At 39.2% G+C, this 19,449-nt stretch overlaps 1 protein-coding gene and 1 pseudogene across 1 annotated transcript in view; both read right to left on the reverse strand.

The window, feature by feature from the left end:
• The window catches only part of GAD2 (glutamate decarboxylase 2), a 98,451-nt gene that overhangs the window by 46,391 nt on the left and 32,611 nt on the right, over positions 1 to 19,449 (reverse strand). The gene's annotated exons all lie outside the window — the stretch shown is intronic.
• Positions 10,996 to 11,114, reverse strand: LOC135271402 (5S ribosomal RNA; annotated as a pseudogene).

Below are 19,449 nucleotides of genomic sequence, written 5' to 3' on the forward strand. Positions count from 1 at the left end.
AACATGCTAACTGTGTGTACCTGAATAATTGAGTTATTCTTTTTACTCATTTATAAAATGCTTATAATAGTATTTGTCTCAGAAGATTTGTATAAGGGTTAAATAAGATACTAGGTATAAACAATATTAAGCAAACTCTGCCTAACATATGGTAAGCACTCAATGTGTGTTTGGCAGTCTATTAACAGTGGTATTATTATTGTTATTAGCATTATGTAACTTGCAGAATGTCACACAGTTAGCAGGAGGCAGATTTCAAATCTAGAGCTATCTGATAGCAAAACCCAGATTCTTGGTACTGTATAACTACCCTGATGTAACAAAAAACTTTTCAGGTTGAATTCTAGGATTGTAATGACATGTGCAAAATGTCCGTGTGGTTTTCTGGAAGGCCCCTGAATTGAGTAGTTCAGTGATCCCAATTACTGCGATCAGCACTGACTAGTAAATACTAAAAGCCTGTAACCTTGTCCTAAAACGTATCTGATGACATTGTTCTACCTAGTGTAGCATCCAAATGCAACAGCAGTAACAAAAACTTGCTAGTTGTTGATTGGTTTATATTTGCTTCTTAACTAGTCAGTGCTAGGTAAAACTTTCCTATCAAGATAACAAGAAGAGTTAATGGATGCAGGTGAATTTTCAAATTGCCCAGACTGTGTGGTGACTAGAGAAACTGCATAGACTGACTTGGGGAAAAATTGTTGAAGATGAATTGCAGAGGAGCAGTAAAAATTACCAGAGATTTCTCCTGGAGAAAAGAGCTCCCCGTGTCTTTACATAGGTGCTACTAACATGGGTACCCTGTCTTAGGAAAGTCCCCTAAGATAAACTAACAAAAGTTAAAACTGGTCATTTAAGAAGTACTTGTATTACAAAACCAAGCCCTTTGCAAAGAATTTTACCATAATTATAAATAGTGAACTTTCTTGGTGCCTTTACTACATAGTTGGATTTGGAAAAAGAACTTTAACTGTAATGATTAATGATATTTTTCTCTTTTAAGATTTGTTTTCTAATATGCACAATGGAATCACTTAGTATTAAGGTCAGGTTATAAGAGAAGGATGTTTTTGGTGATTTTTTGTGTATAATTCTTGTAATATTTACTCTTTTCATTGACGTTCTCCAAAAGCATTTACCTAGCACACATACTATGACTATACAACAATGCAAGTGATGTGCAACCGAGACTCCAGCCATGATATGGTAAGGAGATATATCCTTTTGTACATTAAACCTCCTCACTGCTGCCCTTGAAGGGTGGTATGAGCACCGACAGGGACGTATATGGTGAGGGAAATTGTATGGGCAGAAAGGTGTGCTGACCACCTCACATCACTCCTCCTTCTCCCTAAACTTCCATCCCTCTTCCCTGAATGTGTCTGTAGAGAGAAAAAAAAGAATTATAATAAGAGGTTCAAGTTACCATGTAAGAAACCATGCTTGGCTACTCTAAATAAATAACTTTGGAGTCCAAGAGGAAATCAAGATGGCACTTACAGAACATTAAAAATTAAAGACATGAGAATAATACTTATAAAAACATGAGAAGCATCCTAAATCATTCTCAGAGGAAAATGCATAGCCCTGAGTGCTTATGAAATTAAATAACAGAGAACAAGAAGAACTAAACTAATTAATCCAAAAAGCTAGGGAAACAACAACAGCGTAGGCAGAAAGAAGGAATTTTTTTTTAGTGAATTAGAAAACTTAATAAAAAGCAAACTTAACTAATACATTCAAAAGATGGGACATTGAAAAGATCAGTAGATACACAAATATCTGATTAGTCCAATAAATAAAAGAGAGAAAATGTAACATTTGAAATGAGAGAGATGTTATGAACAAAGAGATTTTGCCATTTTTAAAGCATTCTATGTAAAGCTTTACAATAATCTTAAAGTTTTTGAGAAAAATAAATAATTTTCCCTGGAAAAGGTAAATTACAAGAATGGATTCAAGAATATATGTAAAATTAAAAAAAAAAAAAGGAAACTAATAACCAAGAAATAAGTGGGAGAAAAGTTGCCAAAAATCTGCCCCCACCTCAAAATGCCAGCCCCAGATGGTAAATTTTAACAAGTTTACTAATGACGTATAGTACTCTTTAAACTCTTATAGAGAAGACAATGGAAAGCTGCAGAATGAATTAGGTACATCTTACAAACATAGCTACAATAATCCTAAATACAATATTGAAAAATGTAATCCTGAAGGAAATTCAAGATTAGCATTGGATCAACTAGGATTTGTTGCAGGAATGCAAAGATGTGTCCTACTAGGAAATTCTTTTAGCATAACTCATCAATAGATCAAAGTTAGAAATTCATCTGAGTTAGTGTCATCTCAATTGATGTCTAAAAGGCATTTTATGAAAGTCAACATCCATTCCAGAAGAGAAGGAAGTGGGTGAGGAGAAGGAAGAAGAGAATAGTGTGGGAAGAGAAGAAACAAAGGAATTCTTGGTAAATTAAGATACTTTCTTAACACTATTAAAAAAAAATCTACTTCAAACCAAGAGTCAACATCGTATCTAAATGCAAAAGCCTAAATACATTTCCATCATATTTGGGACAAGAACATTCTTCTTAAAGACACAGAAAATTCTAACTGACCAATAATGAATAAGGGAATTGAAACCATAATCAAAAATCTCCCATCGAGGAAAAGCCCAGGACCTAATAGCTTCACTGGATAGTTCTATCACACATTTAAAGAAGGATTAATAACAATCCTTCTCAACTTCTTCCATATAGTTGAAGATGAAGAAACACTTCCAAACTCATATAGTTAAAGATGAAGAAACACCTCCAAACTCATTTTACAAGGTCAGCATGATCCTGATACCAAAGCTAGTAAAGGCCACACAAAAAAAGAAAATTACAGACCAAGATCCCTGATGAACATAGATGCAAAAATCCTCAAAATATTAGCCAACTGAATTCAACAGCTGATATACCATGATGAAATAGGATTATCTCTGGGATGTAAGGATGGTTCAACATAGGCAAATCAATGAATGTGATATACTCCATTAACAGAATGAAGGATAAAAACCATATTACCATCTCAATTGATACAGAAATAGCACTGGAAAAAGTTCAACATCTTTTCATGGTTAACAACTCTCAACAAATTAGGTATAGAAGGAATCTACATCAATACAATAAAGGCCATATATGACAAGCCCACAGCTAAATCATACTCAACAGTAAAAGTTGAAAGCATTTCCTCCAAGATCAGGAGCAAGATAAGGATACTCATTCTTGCCACCTCTAATCCAACTTAATATTGGAAGTCCTAGCCAGAGCAATTGGGCAAGAAAAAGGAAAAAAGGCATCCAAATCAGAAAAGAATAAGTTAAATGGTCACTGTTTTTAGATGATGTGATCTTATATACAGAAAACCTAAAAGATTCACCAAAAAGCTGTTAGAACTATAAATGAATTCATTAAAATTGTAAGATATGAAAATTAACATATAAAATCAGTTGTGCTACCATACACTAGAAAAAAACTACCCAGAAAAAAAAAATCAAGAAAACAATTCCATTTACATGGTATCAAAAATAATAAAATATTTAGAAATATATTTAACCGGCCGGGCGCGGTGGCTCAAGCCTGTAATCCCAGCACTTTGGGAGGCCGAGGCGGGTGGATCCCGAGGTCAAGAGATCGAGACCATCCTGGTCAACATGGTGAAACCCCGTCTCTACTAATACAAAAAATTAGCTGGGCACGGTGGCGCGTGCCTGTAATCCCAGCTACTCAGGAGGCTGAGGCAGGAGAATTGCCTGAACCCAGGAGGCGGAGGTTGCGGTGAGCCGAGATCGCACCATTGCACTCCAGCCTGGGTAACAAGAGCGAAACTCCGTCTCAAAAAAAAAAAAAAAAAGAAATATATTTAACCAAAAAGGTAAGAGATCAGTACGGTGACATTATAAAACATTGATGAAAGAAATTGAAGAAACATACCAAAAAAAAAATGGAAAGATATCCTATGTTCATGAATTGGAAGAATCAATATTGTCAAAGTGTCCATACTACCCGAAGCAATCTACAGATCCAATGAAATACCTGTCAAAATGTCAATGGTATTTTTCACATAAATTCATATGGAAACACAAATGACCATGAATAAAGTAATCTTGAGCAAGGAGAACAAAGCTGGAGACATCATGCTTCCCGATCTCGAATTATATTACAAAGCTATGTAATAAAAACAGTATGGCACTGGAATAAAAACAGATACATAGACCAATGGAACAAATAGAAAACCCAGAAATAATAGATTATGAGTGTGTTCCAATAACAGAAGCAGGCTTCAAAACGTGGGTGATAAGAAACTTCTGTGAATTAAAAGAACTTGTTCTAACCCAATGCAAAGAAACTAAGAACCTTGAAAAAAGGTTTGACGAAATGTTAACGAGAATGGACAATTTAGAGAGGAATATAAGTGAATTGATGGAGCTGAAAAACACAACATGAGAACTTCGCGAAGCATGCACAAGTTTAAACAGTCGAATTGATCAAGTAGAAGAAAGGACATCAGAAGTCGAGAACCAGCTCAGTGAAATGAAACGAGAAGACAAGATTGGAGAAAAAAGGATGAAAAGGAATGAGCAAAGTCTCCAGGAAATAGGGGACTATGTGAAAAGACCTAATTTACGTTTGATAGGTGTACCTGAATGTGATGAAGAGAATGAATCCAAGTTGGAAAATACTCTTCAGGATATCATTCAGGAAAATTTTCCCAACCTGGCAAGGCAGGGTAATATTCAACTCCAGGTAATACAGAGAACACCACAAAGATATTCTTCAAGAAGACCAACCCCAAGGCACATAATTGCCAGATTTATTAGGGTTGAAATGAAGGAGAAAATACTAAGGGCAGCCAGAGAGAAAGGTCAGGTTACCCATAAAGGGAAACCTATCAGACTTACAGCAGATCTCTCAGCAGAAACCCTACAAGCCAGAAAAGAGTGGGGACCAATTTTTAACATCCTTAAAGAAAAGAACTTTCAACCCAGAATTTCCTATCCAGCCAAACTAAGTTTTATAACCGAAGGAAAAATTAAATCCTTTGCGAACAAACAAGTACTTACAGAGTTCACCACCACCAGGTCTGCTTTACAAGAGCTTCTGAAAGAAGCACTATACATATAAAGGAACAACCAATATCAGCCTTTCCAAAAATATATCAAAAAGAAAAGAACATTAACACAACGAAAAATTTACACTAACTAATGGGCAAAACAGCCAGCTAGCATCAAATGCTAGTATTAAAGTTATATATATTCTAATTGGATAAAAATCCAAAACCCATTGCTATGCTGCATCCAGACCCATCTCACATGCAACGATACACAAAGACTCAAAACAAAGAGAAGGAGGAAGATTTATCAACCAATCAGAGAGTAAAAATAAACAAATAAAAAGCAGGAGATGCAATTCTCGCCCCTGATAAAGTAGACTTTAAAGTAACAAAGAACAAAAGAGGCAAAGAAGGACATTACATAATGGCAAAAGGATCAATGTAACAAGAAGAGCTAACGATTTTATAGATCAACGAGACAGAAAATTAACAAGGACATCCAGGACTTGAACTCAGACCCAGAACAAGTAAACTTAATAAACATTTATAGAACTCTCCACTTCAAATACATAAAACATACATTACCACCTCACACCTATTCCACAAGTGACTACATAATTGGAAGTAAATCACGACTCAGTAATCGCATAGCATTTCATAGGTTTAAATGAAATATTGGTTGGCTGTTCGTTTGTTATTTTCTTCCCTTATTCCTTCCTGTTTACATCAAGTATAATTATTGGTATAAAAGAGGTTTTCAATACCCATTACTAAACTGCATTCTAGCCTGGGCAAGAAAGCAATACTCCCATTCTCTCTCTCTCTTTCTCTTCCTTTTTCCTCCTCTTCTTTATTCTTTTTCTTTCTTTCTTTCACAAAAAAAAGAAAGGCGGAGGCAGGGGGATCTCTTTAGCCCAGGAGTTTGAGGCTGTGGTACGCTATTATATTCACTATGATCACAACACTGTACTCTAGTCTGAAAAAAAAAAAAAAAAAAAAAAAAAAGATTCTGATATTAGTGACTGGTTTTCTCTCTTACTGTGCTCCTCATTATGTCCCAGGGAAGGGGCAAAGTGTTATGGGTTAAATCACATCCCTCCAAAAATTCATAGGGAAAAAAAAAAAAAAAAAAAAGAAAACCCAGAAATAAATCTAGGCACATATGGTCAACTAATCATCAGCAAAGGTGCCACATATACATAATGGGGAAAGGACAATCTTTTTGATAGGGCCAGGAAAATTGGATATCCACATGCAAAAAATTAAAATTAGACCCTTATCTTACACCATACACAAAAATCAACTCAAAATGGATTGAAGACTTACCTAAGACCTGAAACTGTAACTAGAAGAAAACATAGGGGAAAAATTCTATGACATTGGTCTTGGCAATGATTTTTTTTGGATGTGATACCAAAAGCAGAGACAATAAAAGCAAAAACACAAAAGGTTGACTATATAAAACTAAAGTTTCTTCACAGTAAAGGAAACAATTAACAGAATAAGAAGGCATCCCATGGAATGGGAATAAATATTTGCAACCTTACATCAGATAAAGGTTAGTATCCAAAATATATAAGGACCTCATATAACTCAATAGCAAAAACTCCCAAATAACCTAATTTAAAAATGGACAAGGGATCTGAATAGACCTGTTTCCAAAGAAGACAGACAAATGGCTGACACATGTACAAAAAGGTGCTAATCACTAATCATGAGTAATTTTCAGGGAAATGCAAATCAAAACCACAATGAGATACCATCTCACATTTGTTAGAATGGCTACTATCAAAAAGTCAAAAGATAACAAGTGCTGGAGAGGATTCGGAGGAAAGAGAACCCTTATGCACTGGTGTAGCCATTACAGAAAACAGCATGAAAGTTCCTAAAAAAAAAAAAAAAATAGAACTACCATATGATCCAGAAATCCCACTTCTGGATATGTATCCAAAGGAAATAAAATCACTGTCTCAAAGAAATTACCACACTTCCATGTTCAGTGCAGCATTACTCACAACAGTCAAGATTTAGAAACAACCTAAGTGTCTGTCAACAGGTAAATGGATAAAGAAAAAATATAATAAACACATACAATCTTGCTATGTGACAACATGGATGAAATTGGAGGACATCATACTAAGTAAAATAAGCCAGACACAGAAAGACAAATACTGATGATGTCACAAATATATATATAATCTAGGAAAGTCAAACTCGTACAAAGAGTAGAAGAGTGATTAACAGGGTTTGAGGGTGTTGGAACACCATTTGGCAAGGAAGGAAGGAAGGAAGAGAGGGAGGGAGGGAGGAAATATTACATACTTCCCAAACATTATAACCAAAGTAAATTTCAGTTAAATCAACTATTTAAATGGTAACATAAAGTTTCTAGGGAAAAACAATGAATATTAACATGTTCTAAGAATAAAAAACATTTTCTAAAGACACTAAAGGTAGAAAATAAGTAATCAATGATCACTCTATCAAAAATGGAAACATTTTAAAAAATACAACAAATGAAATAAAAAAGCAGATGATACATTTTAGAAAACATTTGCAACATACATGATAAAATAGAACTTTGTTTTCTTTTTCTTTTTGAACTATAAATAACTGGTAAGTATGAGGTACTCAACTTTGCAAGGATAAATGCTTGAGGGGATGGATACCCCATTTTCCATGATGTGCTTATTTCACATTGTATGCCTGTGTCTGTCAAAACATCTCACCTACTTGTACCCACAAAAATAAAAGATTCAACTTTGCTAATTATCAAAATGTAAATGAAAACATGAATAATAAAAAAGCTCCATCCATCAGATTGATACACATCACTTAAGGTTTTAATTCCTAGCATGAGTGAGGACATAGTGGGTAGGTACCCCTTTATAGTACTGGAAGAGTGTAAACTGGCTGGGTCTTTTCTGAAGGCAACATGACAGCAAGTATTTTAACTCAGCATAGACACAGTCCTGAGGTCAGAAACTCTACATCTAGGAAGGTGGGGTTTTTTTTGGTTTTGTCCTTGTTTTTTTTTTGTCTTTGTTTTTTTTTGAGACAGAGTTTCACTCTATTGCCCAGGCTGGAGTGCAGTGGCCTGATCTTGGATCACTGCAACCTTTGCCTCCTGGGTTCAAGTGATTCTCCTGCCCCAGCCTCCTGAGTAGCTGGGAATACCACACCCAGCTAATTTTTTATTTTTAGTAGAGACAAAGTTTGTTGGTCAGGCTGGTCTCGAACTCCTGACCTCAGGTGATCCACTGCTTTGGCCTCCCAAAGTGTTGGGATTACAGGCATGAGCCACTACGCCTGGCCATAAGTTATTTTAAGAAAATAATGCAAGAATATGTACAAATGTTTAGACGTGATAATGTTTATAATAGAATTTTTTTAAAAATAGTAAAAGTTTAAAACAAGAATGTTTAGCAACAAATTTGTTAAGCAATATAAATTCTAAATAGTAGGTTATTAAATAGTGAATAGAATTGTATTGAAGCATTTCTAAGGCATACAAGTTGTCTATAATATTTGGTACGTAAAAAACAAATTTCTAATCAGTAAATACTTATAGTTCCTTTTATGTTAAATATATGGGAAATGTATTTTGAACTACATCCATCAACTATTATGAGAGATTATATCTAGGGTCTTTTATTTTCTTATTTTTCTACAATGAGTATGTGTGGCTTCTCAAATAGGAGAATTATGTTGTCATTCTTATTTTTAAAAAGGAGCCATCTCTTACACAACACCAAATAAATTAACTCAAAATAGATCGGAGATCTAAACGTAAGAGCTAAAACTATAAAACTCTTGGAAGAAAACATAGGACAAAACATTCATAACACTGGATTTGGCAATGATTTCTTGGATATCACACCAAAGGTACTGGCAACAAAAGTAAAACATAGACAAATTGTATTTCGTGAACATTAAGAACATGTACAACAAAAGATACTATCAACAGAGTAAGAAGGAAACTCAAGGAATGGGAGAAAATATTTACAAATTATATATCTGATAAAGGATTAATATCCAGAATAGAGAAGTCCTAAAACTCAACAACAACAACAACAATAACAAAACCAATCCAAGAGACCTGAGTAAACACTTCTTCAAAAAAAGTATACAAATGTCCACTAAGCACATGAAAAAATTATCAGCACCACAAATCATCAGATAAATGCAAATTAAAACCACGGTGAAATACCACTGCATATCCATAAGGATGGCTGCTATGAAAAACAAGCAAACAAACCAAAAACTCAAAAAATAACAAGTCGGTGAGGATGTAGAGAAATTGGAACCCTGTGCACTGCTGGTAGGAATGTAAAATGATAAAACAGTTGTGGAAAAAGTATGATGGTTCCTCAAAAAATTAAAGATAGAATTACCATGTGATCCAGCAATTCTACTTTTAGGTATCTACTCCAAAACTATTGAAAGCAGTCTCGAAGATATAATTGTTCACCCAATATTCATTGCAGCATGATTCCTATTTGGGAGGCCGAGGTGGGCGGATCACCTGAGGTCAGGAGTTCAAGACCTGCCTGACCAATATAGTGAAACCCCATCTCTACAAAAATGCAAAAATTAGCCTGGCACAGTGGCACTCACCTGTAGTCCCAGCTACTCGGCAGGTGGAGGCAGGAGATTTGCTTGAACCTGGGAGGCAGAAGTTGCAGTGAGCAGCTATTGTGCCACTGCATTCCCAGCCTGGGCGACAGAGTGAGACTCTGTCTCAAAAAAAAAAAAAAAAAGGTGGAAGCAACCCATGTAAGTGTGCATAAATGGATGAATGGATAAACAAAATGTGATCTATACAATAGACTATTATTCAGCCTTAAAAAGGAAGGAAATTCTTACACATCCTACAACACAGATGCACTTTGAGGACACTGTGCTCAGTGAAATAGACAAGTCACAAAAAGTCGAATCCTGTATGATTCCATTTATGTGAGTGAGGTACTTGGAGCAGTAAAATTCGTAGAGGCAGAAAGTAGAGTGGGCTTTTCCTGGGGATAGTGGGGAGGGGGTGGTGGGGAGTTAGTGTTTACTGAGCACAGAGTTTCAGTGTTGCAATGTGAGAAGAGTTCTGGAGATCAGTAGTAATGATGGTTGTACAGCAAATGCACACTTAAAAATGGTTCAGATTGGAAATTTTATGTGATATGTGTTTTATCACAATAAAAAAATGAAAAAATAGGAGCTCTGCTTAAACTAGTGAACACTAAGCGTTCTCTTCTGAGTCCACACCCTGACTCTTCATCTACAAGCCATGTGACCTGGTACATATCCCCTGTGAGAGGCTATGAAAGAAAACTTGCCATACTGTTTAAAACTGTTGTGTGTATGGAATCACTTCACAAACTATGTCAGCACCAGAAAAATGTGAAAGAATATACTATTTTGTGACTCTAATTAAATGAATTAATTAGGTCAATTTTGTCAAGTGGCTAGAACTGTGCCTGGCACGTCATAAACTCTCAATCAGTGTCAGCTGTCATTATTTTATATTCCTTCCTGATAGAGGGCAGAATGAAGTACACACAGCACTGGCATCCCTGAGTTCTCTGCATCTACACCCGTAGGAAATACACCACTCAGAGGGCTTCCCACAGCCTTGCTCAGGAATAATTGATTTGGTGTTTCTGTGAAGTCTATTCTGCTGCAATGCATTGAACAGCTCCCCAAGGACCTGAAAGAGTAATTAGCATCCCTAACCACCTTCAGGCACTGGCTACAATTCAGCTAATTTAATGAGAGAGTATAATGACCCTTGATTATTTATACTTTGAATTGTTTAAATCAATTGTATGATAAAGTGTGGTACTTAAAAAGCACAGGGAAATGTAGTCTAACTGCAATTTATTTACTTATTTAAAAAAAATTTTTTTAAGCCTATAGCACCTGGTATTCCCAGGCAGTCTCCCACCCAAGTACTAACCAGGTCTGACCCTGCTTAGCTTCCAAGATCTGACAAGATCAGGCGCATTCAGGGTGGTGTGGCCATAGATGTCTAGCTGTAATTTATAAAGCTTGAGTGATATGTTTAAAAGAAAGGCTAAAATATACATAAAAGCACTAGTAGCTAATTTGTGGTAGAGGAGCATTAATCAAAATGGCTAACAGAATTCTTGCGTTACATGGGAGCTAGGAAAGCCAGTGACTCTAGTAGTCCTATGCCACTAGGTATCATGCGTCTTGGTCAGATTTATTTTCTGTAAGGTTTACAACAAATTACAAGTAATTTAGATAATGTAAAGGGAACCCTGAAGGGAGGAGAAAGAGAAGGAGAAATGGAAGAGAGCGGGGAGAACGAGTGGAGGAAGGCGCTAGAACATATTAATTTCTTTTTTCTTGTTTTGAGATTGAGTCTTGCTCTGTCTCCCAGGTTGGAGTGCAGTGGCGTGATCTTGGCTCACTGCAACTGCCGCCTCCCAGGTTCAAGTGATTCTCCTGACTCAGCCTCCCAAGTAGCCAGGATTACAGGTGTCTGCTACCAGGCACAGCTAAGTTTTATATTTTTAGTAGAGATGGGGTTTTACCGTATTGGTCAGTCTGGTCTCAAACTCCTGACCTCAGGTGATCCACCCACCTCCGCCTCCCAAAGTGCTGGGATTACAGGTGTGAGCCAATGCACCCAGCTGAGCATATTAATTTCTAAAAATACTTTTGAGTCCATACTGATAATAAATGAGAGAGCAAGAGAGAGGGAGTGAGAGAGAACAAAAAGACAAAGAGCTCTTCCCTACAGTGGAATGGAAGGACTAATAAATACAGAAGGAATAATGGAGTTAGAATATCACTGTTCTGCAACCATTACAACAATAATTCAGGGAAAAGTCATCAGTAGATGCTAAGCTAGTGGGTGAATATTTCAGAAGCAACGGGGTATTTATGCAGCCTCAAAGCATACCCTGCAAGATACTTATTAACTGCAAAGTAGAAAATAGTCATTTCATAGTGGAGTAACCTGGCAGACACTGCCTTCACCAAAAAATCAAAGTTGATATGGGACCAACCTCCAGATGAGATGCACTCAAGAAAGCCAGGCATCCCCTCCTCAAAGTCCTGCGCCAAATGCATCACTTGAACCTAATCATGGGAAAACACCAGCTGAATCCAAAGTACCTGCAAACTAAATGGTCTCTACTCATCAGAAACATCAATGTCCTGAGAGACAAAGGAAGGCCAAGGAAACGCTGCAGATTAAAGAGGACAAAAGAGACATGGCGACTAAATGTCATGTGTGATCCCAGACTGGGGAAAAAGTAGCTGTCATGGATACTATTGGGACAACTGAAGAAACCTGAATAAGGTATGTAGATTGAATAATAGTATTCGATGTCAAATTTCCTGATTTTCATAATTGGCCTGTGATTGTGTAAGTGAATATCCTTGTTTTTAGGAAACATACATTGAGGTATTAAGGAGTTAGAACAGCATGATGTCTGCAAGGAGCTTGCAAATGGCTCTCTCTCTATATATATATATTCATATGTATAATTAATATAGGTGATATTCATTACACTTAATATGTAATATTGTATTTTATATACAGTATATATTGAAAGATAGAGAAAGCAAATGTGTCAGACTGTTCATAACTGGTGAATTTCCAACCCTAAGCGTGTCTGAATTGAGTCATTAGCAGCTTGTCAACATACGCTGAGCCCAGGCTGGCCCCTCCTGTCTTTCCTCCCCACCCCTCCCCAGTCCTCCTTGCACCTTTCATCACACAGCACGCTCCTGTTGCTTTCTCCCCTGTTTCCTTCCAATTTTAGGATGTGAAATTATTTCAGAGTTTGTGTGAGCTCCTCAGAGAAAGAGTCTACACAATTTTAGCCAAAAGACTAGGAACAAGAAAAATTAAACCTTTGTTATTTTTCTTTCTTTCCCTCCCTCCTTCCTTCCCTCCCCCTTCCTTCCCTTCCCCTTCCTTCCTTCCTTCCATCCTTCCTTCATTCTCCCTCCCTCTGTCCCTTTCTCCCTCCTTCCCTTCCATTTCCCCTCCCCCATCCCCCTTTTGTCCCTTCCTCCCTCCCTCCTTCCTTTTCTCCTTCCTCCCTCCCTTCCTTCCTTTCTTCCTCCCTCCCTCCTGTCCTTCCTTCCTTCTTTCCCTTCCTTCCTTTTTCTTTCTTTCCCTCCATAATTTCGTATTTTCTCTCTAGCGGGTCCTCCACCTCACAGTGAAATGGGCAGTAAGCCTCTCCTTTAAACAACAAAGCCAAAAGCCATCCTGGATTCAAAGCTCCCCTCCAGCTTCTGCCCTGCCTTCTCCCCTTCATGCTCCACCTCCTGGGCGTTGCCTGTATTCGTTCTCCCTTTTCTCATCTACCACTCACCCCAACCCACTGCAAATTGCCTTCTGCCCTCACCCCTCCACTGAAACTGCCCTTGCCAAACCCAGTCTCCACCTCCTTAGAAGAAATGCCGATGGGCAGTTGTTGGCCCTCATCTCACTTGTTGTAGCATTTGATTCTGGTGACCACTCCTTTCTCTAGAAACACTGTCATGGCCCTCGTGGCCCCGTTTCTGATTCTCTGACAATTCTGGCTGCTCTTCCTCAATCTCCTTTGCAGGCTGCCCTTACTTTGCCTGTCCCTGAAGTGTGGCTGCTCCTGAGAGTTCCTTCCCAGGCCCCCTTCTGCATGGCTTCCCTAGTGCATCTCCTGAGCTCCAGGCCCATCCTTCCAACTGCCTATCAGACACCCTCATTTGGGTGCCTTATAAGGTCTTCACACTCAGTATCTCCAAATCTGAACTGTTCACCTTGGACAGGGTGCCTTATCTCAGAGAATAGCACAGCATGGACTTAGCTGGCAAGCCAGAAGCCTGGCATTCATCCTTGCCTCTTGTCTCAACCTGCACACCGATCAGGTTACTAATGGCAACACTTCTTATTAACTCCAGCGCTCCTCTCCAACTGCTCTGCATCTGGTCAGCCCACGATTCATCGTCTCCCATTCATATTACTACAACATCCACCAACTTTCAGTCTTTAATCCCATTCGCTCTGCATTTAGAATAATCTTTCTTACACAAAAGTATGCTATTGCTCCCCTGCTCAAAACCTTCAGTGATGTCCCATGTCTTTTAATCAGAAGCCCAAACACTTAACATGGCTCATAAGGCCCTTATGACAAGGACACTCTGACCAAGTTCTCTCTTCTTTTCAGTTTCTCGAACAAGCCAGGTTTTCTTTTACATTCCAGATTTAGAATAGGGGTCCCTAATCCCTGGGCCATGGACCAGAACTAATGGCAACCTGTTAGGAACTGGTCACGCAGCAGGAGGTGAGCCCTGAGCCAGCATTCCCACCTGAGCCCCACCTCCTGTCAGATCAACAGCAGCATTAGATCTCACAGGAGCCAGAACCCTACTGTGAACAGCAGATGTGAGGGATCTAGCTTGTGTGCTTCTTATGAGAATCTAATGTTTTGGGAGATCGAGGCAGGCAGATTACCTGAGGTCAGGAATTGAAGAACAGCCTGGCCAACATGGCGAAACCCCATCTCAACTAAAAATACAAAAAAATTAGCTGGGCATGGTGTTGGATGCCTGCAGTCCCAACTACTTGGGAGGCTGAGGTATGAGAATTGCTTGAACCCAGGAGGTGGAGGTTACAGTGAGCTGAGATCGTGCCACTGCACTCCCGCCTAGGAGACAGAGTGAGACTCCTCAAAAAAAAAAAAAAAAAAGGAAAAGAAAAAGAATCTAACACATGCCTGATGATGATCTGAAGTGGAACAGTTTCATCCTGAAACCATCTGCCATCCCCGCCTCTCACAGCCCTCTCCGTGGAAAAATTGTCTTCCATGAGACGGGTCTCTGGTGCCAAAAAGGGCGGGGACCGCTGGTTTAGAATGCGCTGTGGCGTCTGCCTGGGACATTTTTGCCTCTCCTCTTTATCTGGATGACTCCCATAATCCTTCCTCTAGTTGTGGAACTAGATGTGTGTCAGTAATAACCAGCACTTTCTCTGTCATGGTGCTTCCCCTCCTGTGCTCATCTCACTCCAGACTGAACTACGTCCACCACATCTGCCACTGTGCTCCAGTCAAGGCCACTGTCTGCAGCCAAAAGAGGTAGCTCGCAGGGCTCCCGCTTCCATGATACAGGAACTCCCCATTCTTCCAAATGATCACCCATGCAATAGACATGTTCTCTCCTATCTTCTTGACTGGATCTTTGGGAAACATCGTTTTGCTCAGTGGCCTAAGCAAATTCGGAAATATTATTCTGTTTTCTTTCACAAATGTTTATTTTCTTCTCTATACTAATTCACTTTTCTTCTCTATTCTTAGCTATAGCTACACATCGTTAATCTAGATGCTACTAGTTCAAATTTTGCAAATATGAATGACATGAATAAAAATTCATTAATCCCATCCCTGAATATTCATCTTTTTGTTAACAAGGAAAGGAAACTCAAGCTATAACTTATGAAATCATGTATTCACCTAACACAGTTTCCTCTTTCAAATTTAATAAGTAATTTTTACAAAATGGAAGATTCTCGTTTAGTTATAATACTTCACATCAAAATGTAAGCCACGGTGAACTGAAATTTTGTATTACCTTATCTTATTCCATTTTTATAGTATATTTAATAAAATTAAAATGCTTTTTGATTTTCAATTCTAAGAGAATGTAGTCCAAACAAATAAAGATTTACTATAACTTTGTTTTTTTGTTTTAACTAAGAACCGTGTTCCACTTTGAACTGTCAACAAAAGCTAGCCCCTGCAACTGTAATCCCAGAACTTTGGGAAGCCAAAGCAGGTGGATCACCTGAGGTCAGGAGTTCAAGACTAGCCTGGCCAACATGGTAAAACCCCGTCTCTACTAAAAATACAAAAATTAGCTGGGTGTGGTGGCACACACTTGTAATTCCAGTTACTAGGGAGGCTGAAGCAGGAGGCTCTCTTTAATCTGGGAGGCAAAGGTTGCAGTGAGCTGAGATTGCACCACTGCACTCCAGCCTGGGGTGACAGAGTGAGACTTTGTCTCAAAAAAAAAAAAAAAAAAGAAAGAAAGAAAAAAGGGTGTATGTCACAGGATCTTCTTCCACATTCAGCTTTGGGCTTATTGTTACAAAGACACAGACTATTCTCTTTCACTGGGACATTTCTTTTCAGTTGTGAACCTTCAATCAAGTCAACTGTCTGCAGAACACAATAAAACCCATCACCGCAGCCACTGATAGACTAATGTGTGGTAGGAAAGGGTAACTACAAGAAATGAAAGCCACAGAGAGCAGGTCCAGGCTTTGTTTTGGGAAGGCTGAATGAGCTTTACAAAGCACATTACAGGAAACAAGCATGAAGGCACTCACCCTGTCAGCCTTACATGATGTACTGAACTGTACATCTGACTTCTACAAGGACGTGATAATAAAAATAAAATGGCTGCCGAGAGTGTTTTAATTGATTCTGACCCCAATGGTGACTACAAATGACTGCCCGAGACTTTCCCTTAGCTGCTGAGCCCAAACACTTTAATGTCACTTAAACCATTAGGGCCAGGCCCTTAGTCTTAAACTCATGTCATAAAGATGATGTGAATTATCAATAGAGAGCCAAAGACGGCACGTAGCTAATAGCACAGTTAAATTTTTTTTGAACATATTCTTATATAATGCTGCTAGAAGAACAAACTGACGAAATCTTTTGCAAGCCTTATCTGATGCATCCCTTTCCTTAAAAACATTCATATGATTTAAGTTAGTAAGAATACAAAGACATTGTCAAAATGGAGAAGCCATGGCTGCACACGGACGTTCACTGAAGGATATGAAGGTTATTTGTAACTGTAACACGAGAAACAGAAACATGCACAGTGGGGACTGATATTCGGGACTTATCCCATTGTTGGATTGTTTTTAGCATTTTACATTTGTCAACACATTAAATCTTCATAACAATCCTATGAAGCAGGTGCCATTACTTTTTTTTTCAGATAAAGAAGCTGAGGCACAGAGAGGCATTTGCCCAGGCTAGTGCTGAAGCTGAGATTGGAATTTAAATAATTCAGCTCAAAAGCCATCTCTCTAAATGTACTGCAGTGCTTTCTGACACAGTTACATCTAAAATATTATACGGTTAAGTGTGTTTGTGTTTGTAATCATGCAGAAAAATACTCATGTTATGTCTAGTTAGAAAAAGAAACACGAGGCCGGGCATGGTGGCTCATGCCTGTAATCCCAGCACTTTGGGAGGCTGAGGCCATGAGTTCCAGACCAGTCTAGCCAACATAGTAAAACCCCATCTCTCCTAAAAATACAAAAATTAGCCAGGCATCATAGCAGGTGCCTGTAATTCCAGCTACTCAGGAGACCGAGGCAGGAGAACCACTTGAACCCCGGAGGCAGAAGCTGCAGTGAGCCGAGATCATGGCACTGCACTCCACCCTGGCAACAGAGCGAGACTCTGTCTCAAAAAAAGAAAAAGAAACATGGTCAAAAATGTGTAAGAGGAAAAAAGGAAAAAAAAAAAAAGAACAAACTTCTATGCTTAGAAAAAGAGCTTCAAAGGTTTAGACACCAATGTGGTATTAGTGATGATCTTTTTATAATGGAACTATGATTTTTCTCTGTTATTTTCTTTTCTTTTTTTTTTAAGTAAGCATGTATTGCTTTTTAAATAGTAAATACGGTCATTCATTCCTTTTAAAGATCTCACTTTGTTTCTGGCTCCCACTCACATTGCCCTCGACATCTCTCCCCCTGGCTTTACTTCTATTTTCTGCCACAAACTTTTCTCTCCTTATTTCTCTCATTTTTCTCTGTATTTTCTCTCTTATTTCTCTCCTAGTCCTTATTTTTCCACCTTTTATTTCTTACCCTGCTTGCCCTTTCCCGTTTCCTTCTTTCTTTCTCCTTCCTCTCCTGGCCCTTCCTCCTTCCCCCTCCCACAAAGCTCAGGAGCAGAAAGGGAAAAAGCCCCCAGCCCTAGCTGCTCAGGGGCCCCTTTCCCTCTGTCTCTCCCAAGGGGTGTATGTGAGTAGACAGGGACACTAGAGAGTGAGCCATTTCTGAAAAAAGCATACGTTTTAGCATTCTATTTCAGTTGTTCTAATGACTTCTAAAATTGTTGAATTAAGCAGGGTGTGATGACTCATCCCAGCCACTTGGGAGAGTGAAATGAGAGGATTATTTGAGGCTAGAAGTTCAAGACCATCCTAGGCAACATAGTGAGTGAGACTCCAACTCCAAAACAAACAAACAAAAATGAGCTGGGTATAGCAGCGTGGGCCTGTAGTCCCAGCTACTGGGGAAGCTGATAGGGGAGAATTGCTTGAGTCTAGGAATTCAAGGTTGCAGTGAGCTACTGCACTCTACTGCACTCCAGCCTAGGTGAAGAGCAAGACCTCATGTCTTAAAAAAGTAATTGTTGAAATAAAATTCTTTGACTTTCACGTTTGAGGCCCCCTGGCCAGTCACTGATCGTAGGCCCCACTGGCTCTCCATCCCCCTCCTGCCTCCTTCCCTGCCCTCCTGGTCTCCTGGTGGTGCATGGCAAACCCCACCTGCCTCTGTCCTGGCAGCCCTGTCCATGGTCCCTTTCCCCACTACTCCTCTGTTTTCCCTTCTTGATCTTCCTTCTTCCAGGCCTGCACTTCTCTTGCCAGCAGAGCGATGCCTTCAGACAGTCAGATGTCCTCAGGCCGGCCTCTTATTCCCATGACAACCCAGCTGGCTGGCTTGGTGGGCCCATCCAAGACCACTTCTACTGTCACACCGGATTTTCAGGGTAGTAGAAGCAGTGATACCGATGCTTTGAAGACTGGAGTCAAGAGCCCCTACCGCTCTGCCAGTCACCTCTCAGCCCCCTGGGATTCACTGGAGAATGCCAGCTGCTGAGGCTAGCGAGGAAGACTGCCTAGGCCAGTGGGCCATGGCCCCTCTAGGTGATTCTTCCCTGAACTCCAGGCTCCTCACTCATAACAGATCAACTACAGATTAAGAAAGTTTTAGTCATCTAAGCATTTATTCTTCACATTTTTAAAAGCCAGTTTTTTTCCTCAAATCTCAATTCTTAAGTACCTGCTAGTGAGGAACACTGGTAGCCTTAAAAATATGAGGCAGGCCGGGCACGGTGGCTCACGTTTGTAATACCAGCACTTTGGGAGGGGCCAAGGTGGGCAGATTGTTTGAGGCCAGGAGTTCAAGACCAGCCTGGCCAACATGGTGAATTCCCATCTCTACTAAAAATACAAAAACTATAGCCAGGTGTGGTTGCGTGCACCTGTAGTCCCAGCTACCTGAGAAACTGAGGAAAATAATTGCTTGAACCCAGGAACCAGGAAGCAGAGGTTGCAGTGAGCCAAGATTGTGCCATTGCACTC

The sequence above is a fragment of the Aotus nancymaae genome, unplaced genomic scaffold (genome assembly GCF_030222135.1).
Source record: "Aotus nancymaae isolate 86718 unplaced genomic scaffold, 86718_ANA_hifiasm-v0.15.2.pri h1tg000077l, whole genome shotgun sequence".
Lineage (NCBI taxonomy): Eukaryota > Metazoa > Chordata > Mammalia > Primates > Aotidae > Aotus > Aotus nancymaae.